Here is a 13,494-nt window from a genome sequence, read left to right on the forward strand (position 1 = left end):
AAGAAAGATTTGTTATGTACAGCAAGGTTACCCAGTATTCCTATTCTCAGGTGACATTGTGCAATGAAGGATTTGGGGTTAGTTCAGACCCAAATTCAAATCTCTCATCTGAAATTTACTAACTCCTCAGCTTGCAGGCAACTCCTTAAGACTGTAGTCTGCAGAGGAAATGAACTGAATGGGCAGATGAGCTTCTAACTGGAACTCCCTAAACCCACAAAATCACAGGTCTGTTTAAAAAAAGGGGGGTGATAAACACCCTTAATACCTATCTCTTAGAGTTGTGAGAATTAAATGAGAAAATATTTGTTAAGTGTTTTATAGTCCTTAAAGTACTATATAGGGGCAGCTAGGTGGAGCAGTGGATAGAGCACCGGCCTTGAAATCAGGAGGACCTGAATTCAAATCCGGCCTCAGACTAAACACTTGATACTTACTAGCTGTTTGACCCTGGGCAAGTCACTTAACCCCAATTGCCTTAAAAAAAAAGTACTATATAAATGTCAGCTATTTGTAGTATTCATTGCATAAAGCCTAAGATGTTGCTAAAAAGCGTCCTTAGTGAAATCTACAATGAAAGGAAATCAGTCTAACCATTGACATAACAGAACAAAGTGGATGAAAAATGCATATTATCCAGATGATAGCATGTTTACCATTTCATTGTCCATCAGTATATGCATCTTGGAGGCAGCTATGTGGCTCAGTGTTGGGCCTGGAGTCAGGAAGACCTGAGTTCAAATCTAGCCGCAGACATTAACTAGCTGTGTAATCCTGGGCAAGTCACTTAACCTGGTTTGCCTCAGTTTCCTCATCTGTAAAATGAAGTGGAGAAGGAAATGGCAAACCACTCCAGTATCTTTGCCAAGAAAATCCCCATGGACAGTATGGTCCACAGAGTCATAAAGAGTCAGATATGACTGAATAATTGAACAACAACAAATGTGCACCACAAACAGGCACCACAGAGGGTCAATGAATTGGACCCAGAATTCATAGGAGGCAGACTCTTGGTTAGACTGCATCTGGAAAATCTGTAGTGATTTCATTGATCCCCAGGTGCTCCTAAATGTTTAATATCAAAATTCACACAGTAATCCTGTGTGGCTGTGAATCAGAAAACAATGGACCTGGGAAGAATTAAAATTACAAATAACCCTAAAGGCAGTGAAAATAAACAGCTGAGTGTGAAAAGGCTACATTGTTGTCCTATGTGATTTGAGCAACTGCAGGGATGCTTAAGACATTGTCGAAGATATGTACACCTGATGAAGCGGATGGTCTGGTCATGTGGCAGGAATTATAGGAACCAGATGGACAGCCTGGGTAGTACACTGCTGGGACCAGCAAATCAGATCTGTCTAACCACCCAGAATTTGTGAGAAAACACGGTCAAGAAAAAAAATGCACAAGATGGGAAGGAACAAATAGGTTGTGATCATAACTCTTCAAAATACCAAAACCAGGGTGTTAGAAAAGAACAAGGTCATCTCAATCAAATGTTTCCAAAGGTCCTTAGTTTTATGTCCAAGTGAGCCCTACTCTTTAGTTCTTAAATGAAGGCCTCAATAGGCCCTGATTATCATCTAGTATCTCTAGAGAAATGTAAATATATAAAGTTCATAAACAAGAGAAATTCAGGCACTGTCAGCATTTGTGATCAGGCCAAATCACCTTGTTTCAATTCAATTCACTAAAAAAATGCTAATTAAGCATTCAAATGATTCAAAGGTAGGAAATCTTAGTTTACACTAACAAGTTACTAGATACAACAACAACAATGTAAAGAAGACCCTAATGAATGTGTTGGCTAAACTTTCTCTTCTGGCTGATGAATGCTAACCAATCCAAGAACATTCATTAAAAGCCTTACTGAATGTGCCAGTCACTGTACTAAGCACTGGCAAGATAAATCTTTCTCTCTCTCTCTTTTCTTCCTTTCATCCCTATCTTTCCCATCTCTCTCCCTCTTTTTCTCCTTTCCTCTACCATCTATCCATCCATCCATCTATCTATCTATCTATGTATCTATGTACTTATGTATGTATGTATGTATGTATGTATGTGTATGTATGTATCTATCCATCTATCTATCTACCTATCTATCTCTAAATGAAACAATCTGTACTCTTAGGGAGCTTAAGACAGGAACCATTTATATAAATTTCAAAGTTTGCCAACTTCACATATATTATCTCACTTGATCTTCACAGCAAACCTGTGCAATACAAGGAATTATTCTCTCCATTTCACTTATTAAGAAACTGAGACTTAGATTGAGTGATATACCCAGTCATAAAAATTGTATAGAAGTTCTTGACCTTTTTTGCAGCATGGTCCCCTTTGGCAGTCTGATGAAGCCTATGGACCCCTTCTCAGAGTAATGTTTTTAAATGCATAAAATAAATCTATAGAATTATAAAGAAACCTAATTAGATTAAAATATAGTTATCAAAATATCAAAACAAGCTCATAGATCCTAGCTAAGAATCCCTTAATGAATATTAAAGGTGTGATTTAGACCCAGGTTTTACCTGGTTCCAAGCCCAGCACTCTATCTATTAGAATGCTCTGTTCCTAAGCATGTGTATAATATACATATGTCTTGACATCATGGAAAGGTTAGACAGCACAAAAGTAGAAAGGATGAATTATCATTCTAAGATTAGAACTTAGAACATTGGTGATGATGGCCTTTTCAAGAAAAATTTGCTCTTTATTAATGAAAGAATATTTATGTGGAACTAGTTACTTACTCATAAATCTGTTACCTATCAGACCAAATCTTCATTCCTCAACTTGTTATTCAAGACCCTCCATCAGTGTATTCTTTGGCTCTCTCTCCAGCCTCATGTCCTTCTGCTCTCCAACATAGCCTTTCTGTTCCTCACTGTGCCCCACATAACTCAATTAGACAATTCAGGAAATACTCCTTAAGACCGACTAATATGCAAGGAATAACACTGTCTCTGGGAAGGAAGGAATGGGAATAAGCATTTATTAAGCACCTACCATGTGCCAGGCACTGTGCTAAGTACTTTAAAAATATTTCATTTGATCCTCCCAACAACCCTGTGAAGTAGGTATTATTATTCCCATTTTAAAATTGAGGAAACTGAGGCAGAGGTTAAGTGACTTGCCCAGGGTCTGACTTATTATTAATAATGACCTTCAGGTCCCCACAGGAGGATTTTTAAAATGGAGGATGGTGACTAATTTTTCTCTCCTTTCATGTACACAGATAAAAGCAGATGGCCTTACAATGATGAAAAAAGGAAGCATGTCCTGACTCATGACTAGAAGACCTAGAAATAAGTGACAAAATAAGAGGTAAAATTTCATTCCCTAGAGATTCTAAAGAATATCAGCTTCCTAGATGTGTGAGATGGTTTAGGTCCATTCCTGCTGAATGACGTGATCTTTCTAGATCCCTACCAGTTCATTATTTCTCTTTGTCTGCATCCGACACACACTCGGGAATACTAGGTTGGGTAGAATCTGAGGCAGTGGGTGGTGCTTAGGTGGAATTAGTGAGGACAGGTATCTGGGTACCTGGTTGGGGATCTCCTTTGGCAACATCTGTCCTGGTTTAGAGAAGCAGCCTCCACGTACACGTAGCATTGTATAAGCGTGGGGTAGGGGTGGGGGGTTACTGTCTTAATTTAAGTCAACTAGTCCCAGTTTAGACCTGGAACCCTAGCAAGCAGTACTAGCTGTTTTCATGCTAGGTCCTGACTGGAATTCTGGAAAGGGGTGGCATAGTCTATCATAGCTTTCTCCACCAGCTCCCTGAAATGGTTTGGTATTTATTTTGTATATATGTTCTGCATTTATTTACCTATTACATGTTTCATGGTGCCTATACGGTAGAGACTGTCTTATCTTTTTAGTAAAAGTATCTAGCATAGTTCCTGACAACATAGTAGGTTCTTGTTCCATTGCACTGAATTGTATTCATGCTAGACACTTTCAAGGTAATATCCCTCTCCTTCTCCTTCTCCTTTCTCCTGTCTTTCCCTGTCACCCCCTGGTGCCACCTGCCCCCATACCTTAGCTATTCTCTTTCAGAATCAAACGATTCCAGCCAGCTCTGCAAAGCCATCGATGCTCAAGATCCCTGTCACATGAATCTAATGCTTCATATGGTGATTTAATGCTCTGAAACTCACAGGGCCCAGACTTTCTGATTGTTGATGAATGTGAGTTGGCTTCCCAGGGTATGGTTCCAAGAGCACTCATCTTCTTTGTGAAGGTCAAAACATTCCTGTCATGACACAGAATAGATTGAGGTCCCTGTGGTCGATTTATCAAATAGAGCAAATTATTAGCCTTATTGGTATTTCAACATATTATAGTAAGCACTAAAGCAGGGGAGAAAATTCAACCCTGGGAAGATTTAAAAATTATATATAACTGGTCCAAAAAGAAGCAAAAAAAAATTCCACAACACGGAGACTCAAATCATCTTTGGCAAGATGGATTGTACAGGGCCATAGCAGACAAATTTGGCCAAAATGGGGTCATTTTCTGTTGCATTTTCTTAGACTTCTTCCCAAGCAAGCATTTAGAGGAACGTCAATTCAATTCAATTCAATTTATGAGCATTTATTAAATGACTAGTGGCAGGTACTTGAAAGTTTCTGGGGATTTTGTATCCCCAGACAAGAGCAAAACTGCTGTCCCTGCTGTCAAGGAACTTACATTCTACCACTTGTGAGAAACAACACACATACAGATGAGCAAATCCAAACAGAAAATAAATACAAAGTAATCTTTTGCTTTTTTGGGGGGGAGGGGGAGGGAGAACCACTGACTAGGGGAATCAGGAAATGTCTCCTACAGGAGTTAAGTACTCCAATAGATGGAATAGAAGAAGGAAAGTATTCCAACCATGGGAGGCAGTGGGGAATAGTATGTAGTCCAGTTTGGTTGGAATGTAGAGTGTATGAGGCAGAATAAGGTGAGATCCCATTATTCACATTATTAAGGAAATAGTCCAGGTTGGCATTTTACATGCTAGGTAAATGGATAACATTTCATCCCTTAAATATTTGTTAATTTGTCAATCACTTCCTACGTGTCCAGAAAACTGTTCAAAGTACAAACACACAGACGGAAAATTATTCTTGTTTATCATCAAAGTACTCACAATCTAAGCAGAGTATTATACAGAAATAAGTACGACAAATGATAAAATGGGATAGGAACAAAAGAGAGATACAGAAAAAATATGCTCTAAGAAAATTTGAAGGTGATTAAGAAATCATATTCAGCTGAGATCAGGGAAGGCTTCATAGGGAAGGTGGCACTTGAGATGGGCCTTAAAGAAAGAGAAGAAATTAAGAAGAAAGAGTTATAGAGAGAGTGTATTCTAGGTCCAGACATTTTGAAATGGAATCCACAAATTCATGGAAGTGAGAGAGGGCAGAATGAGATCAAGGAATCGAATCTAAGTAAGTTTGGCTAGAACTTCAAGTATGTGAAGGGGAGTGAAATAATGCAGGCAAATAAAGAGTGGAAACTGACTATGACGGGCTGAAGAGTTGGTTTTGTATTCTCTAGGATAATGCCTCAAGGCAAAAGGGGACCCAAGATTTGTAAGCTATCGTCAGACCTGTGCATTAGAAAGATCATTTTGGCAGCTGTAAAGGAACAATTTGAGGGAAGAAGGAGTAGAAGCAAGGAAATAGGAGACTCCTTACAATTGTCTAGGGAACAGGTGAGGGTGGTGGCTGTGTCATGTTTAGAGAGGAAGGAACAAATGCAAGAGATATGGAAGTAGAATCAATGGAGCTTTGCAACTGATTGTGTGTAGCTGATGAGACAGAGGGAAAAGTCAAACATAATTACAAAGTTAACCACCTCAGGTGACTGAAATCTCATATGATGATGCCATTAACAAAAATAGAACCCTGGGGGAGTGTGATGTGTTTTGGGAAGAAAACTATAGGTTTGGTTTCGGATCTATTAGAAGTCTGAGGAGCCAGTGGAGCATCCAGGTGGACGTATTAAGCAGGTAGTAAAAAATGTGGAATTGGAGTTCTGAGGAGAGGATGGGACTGAAGGTATAGATGTGGGAGGTACAAACACAGTGGTCATGGCTGAAGCCATTGGATTAGATGAGATCGTTAAGAGACAAAGCACGGAGAAAGAAGAAAAGAGAGTCCAAGATAGAGTGTAAGAGACCACCCATATTTTGCAGGTGGGAGGGCAAATGAATCATCAAGAGAGACCAAAAGGCAGACAGCTAAGAGGAAAACCAGAAGAAAGGTATCTTCTGGAGACAGGAGTGTCACCAGCATTAAATATGGGAGAAAGGTTAAGGGGGATGAAGAATAATAAAAGGCCAAAAGGATTATGGAAATTAAAAAATCACTAGCCAGATCGAAGGGTACTGGAGAATGATTGTGAGGGAAGCAGGCATAGTAGGGAAAACAATGGCAGAGGACTCTTTCTAGAAGTTTAGTATGGTTTGCTGGGCTTTGAACTCAAAGAAGGCCAAAATGACATCACTACTCTGGGGTCAAGGTACACTATTTCTGACTGTGGCTGATCAGACCAACATGAACTTGGAAGGCTCTACCACAGGTTGGGCATAACTAGTTCATACAAACATTTGGAGTGGAGATGTCTCTAAATTTGCACATCTCACATTTCTTTTGAGCTACTGCATGGAGAATAGAGGAATTTAGTATAGTGAAAGGGGTATAGAGATACTGGCCAGTAACTGGAAGGGATAGCACTTTGATGTGAAAATTTTTATTTATGATAGAGGAGACCTGAGGCAGAGGGGAAGGAGCCAGGAGAGAGAGGAAGAGACTGAAGATGAGAGAGAATGAAAGGAAATCATTGATAGAAGGACCTTAACCATGTTCTGGAAGATAAGAGAGGGAATGGAATTGTGGATAGAAGGGAAAGGTCACTTCATCCTCAGAATAGAAAGGAGAAGAGGATTGCTGAAGATCTAAAGAGGCTTTAAAGTATAGAGTAGAGAGAGGAAAGTATACCTCACAAATGACTTCAATCTTCTCAATAAAATAGGAATAGGATCTCTTTTTACTGCACAGTAAAAGAGATGCTGTGCAGTGAGTATGGGTCCAGATGCAGTTAGATAACACGAATTTGTAGTAGACCCATTAGCACTATTACATGATCTTTTATAGCAACATTCAGAAATTGGGGCAGAGATGGTGGCCAGTGGTGGTTATCAAGGGACGAACAGGATGAAAAAGTAGTAGGAGCTAGGCTTCAGGGCAGGGGAGAGTGCTTTATCGAAGTGGTTGACCACAGGATCCAGTCTATGAGTGGATGAATGAAGCCAGAATAGGGGTGATGGAGAGTGAGAACAAAGAGGTATCTGAAATGCTGATCAGGGCAAAGAACAGATTTGGGAGGATGTAGGTAGTAGGAGAAGTAGAAGGGAGGCTGGTCAGAGAAAGGAATCTCAGACAAAACTTTGGAGATGGAACTATCTTGGATGCTGATGGGCTCTATGGCTGTCACTATGGGAGGCTTAGTAGAATGAAGGTGGAGGCCACCTAAGTTGGGAAGGTTGATGAACTGATAGGACAGGGAGTGTTCAAAGAGGCATCAACATGAATATGAAAATAACCAGGGATGATGGCAGGAGGTGGGACAGAGAAGACTATGAGCTAGGCACTGAAGTCATTGAGGGAGTATCTCAAGATCACAGGATAACAGGACCTCAAATTGGATGGACCTTTAGAGATCACCTTGGCATTTAACCCTTTAAAAAAATGAGGAATTCTGGGCTTAGGGAGGTTAAATGAGTTCTGAGATCACACAAGTAATAAGCTTGTTTCTGCTAACTCGAGGTCAGCAGATGGCAAGGATAGGGATCTGGACTTGGACGGAACAACAAAAAATAACTTCACATTTATATAATGCCTTAAAGTTTACAAAACACTTTCATATGATGGGTCTATCTTATCAGCTTTTGGACAGAGGAAATGGGTGACCCAGAATTCTAGGTTCAACCCCTTGTGTTGAAACAAAATGAGAGTTCTTCTGTGGATTGTCCTGGGCTCTCTTTCATGGATACAGCCGCACAACCTGGGTCTAACATGAAAATTCTCAGCTGCTCTATGTAATGGCATGCTAGCATTATGCAAATTGAACCTTTTGAGGCTCATCTGCCAATAATTATATCTGCAAATCCCTTAGGCATTAAAATTGTGGGACTCTGGAGGATTGTATAGCTTAAAGGATTCCTAATAATCATAGCAATTCCTCGTATTTACATGACCCCCTCTATGCTGAGCACAAAGTGCTTTCGAGATATGATTATAACAGCAATAATATCTTGTATTGCACTCAGTATATTCTCTCCAAGGAACTCAAAGTCTTCATATGTATTATTTCTTTTGGCCCTGGGAGCTGGATTGGAAAACTGGCCCTTTCTACCACCTCCAAAGGGAAAGCAAGGTTTAGAGAGTTTAAATAACTTCTCCAAGGCCATGCTGCATGTCTGCATTCCCACGTGAAGCCCTGTCCTGGGAGCTGCTGCTGTCATTGGCAGAAAAGAAACTAAGTATGTCCCGGTCACACAGGTTTTGACCAGCGCAACACTCCTGCACTTAGCCTCTGGTAGGAGGCAGAGATGGCTGCAAGGTTCTGCCAGCTTGGTATATACTTCAAATGTCCAAGCAGGAGAATTATGTTTATTCTCTGACAGGGCCAGACAGCCCTGGATATGAGAGAGAGGCTGGTAATTGGGAACTGGCATCTTCCAGAACCCATGACTATACCAGGGACCCCTGTTCACCTTCATCAAAGCCTACATGACCACTCCCCCCAGCCACTAAGTTACAGGGTACCTGTCAACCTCCACCCTCTGCAGCCTGCAGACAAATACAGGGATAGATGTATCTTTGGGAGGGAGTAATTGCCACTTCATCAAGCAGCCATCTGCTCACCCCTCCTGCCTGACAACAGCAACAGCACCACCAAAAATGGCAGGTGTAGAGGTGTGCAAAGGGTAATTAGATGAGCAGTTTTAACCGATCAGCTTTACTTTCCAACACGTTTCTCAGCATCACCACTCAGATGGTTTGAAATAAGTATTTGGTCCCAGTGTTCCCCATTTCAAAGAAGCAGGTTGTGCAGAAGGGCTCAGTATGTGGCCATTACTGACTAACAGAGGGAGAGGGGGCAGATTTTGTGTGGTTTGTTGGTGTCATTGGGTCTCCCAAAGAGAGGAAAGCCAAGAGAATATGTATTTAGCAATAGCCTTTGGGGCTGTATCATACAGTCTTTTCTACAGAAAGGAAAAAAAAAACATTAACACTGAGAATCAATGTGCTTAAAAGAAAAGACTAGGATTAATTCAAAATCTTATATATAGCCAGTCAGTGCCTATATGGGACACAGGCCAATGCAGTCTCATTGGTTTTTTTGTTTGCTTGTTTTTGCTGGATCTCTCAAAAGAGCAGTGAAGTGGCACAGTGGATAGAATACTGGGTCTGGAGTCAGGAAGCCCTGAGTTCAAATCTGTCCTCAGACACTAGCTGTTTGATCATGGTCAAGTCATTTAACCTCTGTTTGCCTTTGTTTTCTCATCTGTAAAATGGGATAATAATAGCATCTACTTTCCAGGCTTGATGTGAGACTCAAATGAGATAATCTTTGTAAAGTGCTTTGCAAGCCTTAAAATGGTATATAGAGATGTATAATTCATTTTTATTATTCTATTACTTACAAGTAAATGAGATAAATTATTAATTACATATATATATATATATGTTAGCTATTATTATGTTTAAGAATGTGGTATCCATATGAATTTGGGCAAATCACTTAACCTCTTGGCCTCAATTTCCTCATCTGTAAAATGAGGGGGTCAGACTAGGTGGCCTCTGAGTTTTTTTTCCAGTTCTAGCTCTGTGGTCCTCTGTTGCCTGGCCATAGGATAATCCTGAAGAAGAGAAATATTTAGAAATTCATTCAAGGTTCATTGTAAACTTACCCAACAAGCTATACATTCACCGAGGAATGAAGCAAATAGGGTAATGATGCCAGACACACATGATATATCCCACAGAGATGAGATTTCCAACATAGAGGGAGCCCAAATACCAGCCCAGGCAGGACCAGCCAACCACTGCGAGGTCAGAGAAACTTTTCTTTAGTGCTCCCAGACTTCCCTCTCTATGCCACTTTGTCACCCCCAATTTCATTTTCCAGAGTCTCCATGCTTGCTTTTCATGCTGCCCTAGGGACATGATAGTGTTGTGGAATGAACGCTATATTTGGGGTTGGGCACATCTTGGCTACGTCATTGGCTGCATAGCTTGGCCAATTCATTTCACCTCTTCAGATTTCAGCTGCTTCAAGTGCAAAATGAAGGGGTTAAACCTTGTGACCAAGAACAAGGTCCTTTCTTGCTCTGATCCAAATTGGCAGCTCCTCCAACACTAACTCACAGGAACGGATCTGATGAATTCATTCACACTGAGAATATTAATAGCTAATAATATTAATAACTGAGAATATGAAACAAAAGTAAAGAAATAAAACTGGGATGGTAGAATCCGCAGCACCAGTGATTTGGCGTATTTTAGCTTCTGTTAAAGGTGAATTAGATCAGGACCTTTCACTCAAGGAACAGTCAGGAATAGCTGAAATGACTGATGAATGCTTATAAGTAGCCTCTGACTCCAAAGGAATTTTACCAACCCCTGCATTTAGCCTCATCTGATTTACTTGAGACTGTGCATTTATCAAAGGCTGAAGCTCCTTTTGCCTCACTTGGTATAAAATCACATGGCCCCCAAAACCTGTGGTTCATTCAATGGCAGCCAGGCTATTGCTTTAGTAGAGCTAACTTCTCGGAATTGCTCTAAGAGCAGCCCATTTCTTCAGATGTGAGAAGAGTGCACCACCAGGTGGCAGTGAAGGAGACCAGAATGTGGAGGCCTCTTTCTTCCTGTTATATATGACTGATTGTATCTCCTGGTGGTTTATAAATTATTCAGTAAGAAAAAGCTACAATAACCCCTGTTACAGTAACTACAGCTACAATCGGTAGTTAATGTAACAGGGAGTGATGAGAGGATCTCTCACCCCCGTTTCTGGACTGGGGTATCCCCACCCCCTCCCTTGGAGCTAGGTGTGTGTACTCTGGCTCCAAGGAGACGGCCACGTGCTCTGCCTCAGCACTGAAGGATGTGTGCTTCCAGATGATGAAACAATCCTTTATTGGTCCCTGTGACTGGGGTCTGAGGCAAAGATGACTGTTGATTGAGCCAGGAATTGCTGCCTACTCAGCAGGCCATAAAAGCTACAGAAAAGCTCTGCTACCCTCTCTCTTTTTGAATATGTACTGTGGAAGGTGGGGAGAAATCCTTTCCCCTCCCCAAAAGTGGTCTGAGAGCCTGTCTGCGTCCCAAACAATACACACACACACACACACACACACACAGAGGAAGGCGGGACTTTTCTATGGCTCTTATTGCCCACAGTGGATGGCTCAGACCTCAATCATCCTTGACATATCTCTTCCCTCCCCCTCCCTTTCCCCAGTTAATAAGGGACTGTTTTGTCATCCCAAAGCACAAATCCTTTAGTGCTAAGCCAGAGCCTGTATTGATCCCCAAGGAGCCAGAGCACACATATCCTGCTCCATAGGAGGTACCCCAGTCCAACAAATATGAAGAGGCTCCCCTGATCACCATGGTTATAGTCACTCAAGACAATTGTGCTTGTGTCTCTTTTCCTTGAGATTCTGGACTAGCATAAGCTTCAAGGTCATGGTCACAGGTGGTCCATCTAGGTCTTGAACCTAGATTTCCAAATTTTCAATTAATTGCTCTACACACTGCACTTCTAGATGAAGACCACCATATTCCTTCATTATGCAATTGTTAGTTATGTGGATTGACCCATTCTCCTCCTATTTGCAAGTCGGCAAGTAGCCTTACACCAATTAGCCACAATGAAGGGCACAGAGGGGGTGCTACATAGGAGCACTCTGGCTTTATTTGTGGAGTGACAACAGCTTTTAATAGGCTTATTGGAATTGCCACCAATAAATCATTTTAAGCTTTAATCCTTGCTGACTGCCATAATACAGTGAAATTGGGAAGAAAATGGCTCAAATTAGATATCACACCGATGAACTTTTTTTCTCTTCCTTCAATCAATAAAAGGCTATTAAGATCTCTTCTGCTCTTTCATTTAAGCTTGGTGTATAGAATATAACATGAACACATGATATTTCCCAGAGCATATAAATGATAGACCTGACCCAATTGCATTAACCAGTAAAAAGTAGAAGATACACATTGAATAGAAACAAGGATTGAGCAATGAGATAGAATATTTGGGGGTGGGTGAAATAAACAGATGTGACATCATGGAGGGAGTATACTCTAGACCACTAGGGTAGATGAAAAAAATGGACAACAAGTTCTTGGCACAGATCACAAAGCTATCATGGAAGCAGGATATACCAGCAATAAGCAAATTCAACTCTCCAGAATATTTCTATGTCTCATTTCACTTAAAGTAAAGCATTTGATATATTATTGATGCCAATTTCATCTCTCAGAAGACTGTGGAAATAAAATGGCAAACAACTATTCAACCTAAATCTAAAGAAGGAAAACCTATCTGGTGAATTAGCTTTGTAAGGAACTTTGGCAGAAAGGGACTACATGCCATTTTTGAATTGCTGATAGATTGAGAGACGCTCACTGGGCATTGTGTGATCCTATGACTGAAGACGCTGAAAGGAAAGACAGTTCAGGTATATTGGGGATTCCTTCAAACATTTGAACAAAACTGTCATGTCTCTCTGTAAGAGAAGATTCAGGAGAGATAGGATAGTAGGCTTCAAATATTTATATATGGGAGAGGGATTAAGCTTGTTCTTTTTGGCCTTCAAGTGAAGAATCAGCAGCAATGGGTAGCAATTATTTAATGAAAAGGCAAATCTGGGGTGGATAGCAGGAAAACTTTCTAACACTTAGAGCTATGCAAAAGTGGAATGGGCTACCTTAGGAGGTAATGGGCCCTCCATTACACCCTGTCTGGGATGTTATATTGGGGGCTCCTTTTAAAGAGCATGTAAGACTACAAGGCAGCTAAGGTCTCATCACTCTAAAGTTCTATAATACTGTGAAATTATGAAAACAAATTCTGCAGATATAATCTTATGCAGCCCTGATGAGAAAAAAAAATTGTGGCTGGTGGAACTAAATTAACTGGTATGGCTGCCCAGGGAACTCTCTTCCAAGGCTATATTTTAAAAAGACATGTTAAGCATAGCCGAATACCAAGGAGAGTCAATGTTGGTAAAGCTATGGGTACCCAGGCATGCCAAGATACTATTGATGTACTCTATATTTGTAAAAGAGTCATAGGGCCAATTACACTCTTTAATTCAGTAATTCCAGAAGTAGGACTAAATCTCATAAATGTTTATTCAAAAGAAAAAAGACCTATCTATAGAAAAATATTCCTAGATGCTTTATT

At 40.6% G+C, this 13,494-nt stretch overlaps 1 protein-coding gene and 1 long non-coding RNA gene across 2 annotated transcripts in view; one reads left to right on the plus strand and one right to left on the minus strand.

The window, feature by feature from the left end:
- Positions 1-13,494, minus strand: part of CSMD2 (CUB and Sushi multiple domains 2) — a 974,125-nt gene that overhangs the window by 513,214 nt on the left and 447,417 nt on the right.
- Positions 1-13,494, plus strand: part of LOC110200496 (uncharacterized) — a 34,160-nt gene that overhangs the window by 19,486 nt on the left and 1,180 nt on the right. Inside the window, exon 2 of the long non-coding RNA XR_002322264.2 lies at positions 3,242-3,330. This is a non-coding gene — a long non-coding RNA (uncharacterized LOC110200496). The remainder of the gene's footprint in view (positions 1-3,241; positions 3,331-13,494) is intronic.

Source organism: Phascolarctos cinereus, unplaced genomic scaffold (genome assembly GCF_003287225.1).
Source record: "Phascolarctos cinereus isolate Bilbo 61053 unplaced genomic scaffold, phaCin_HiC Scaffold_726;HRSCAF=1367, whole genome shotgun sequence".
Classification (NCBI taxonomy): domain Eukaryota; kingdom Metazoa; phylum Chordata; class Mammalia; order Diprotodontia; family Phascolarctidae; genus Phascolarctos; species Phascolarctos cinereus.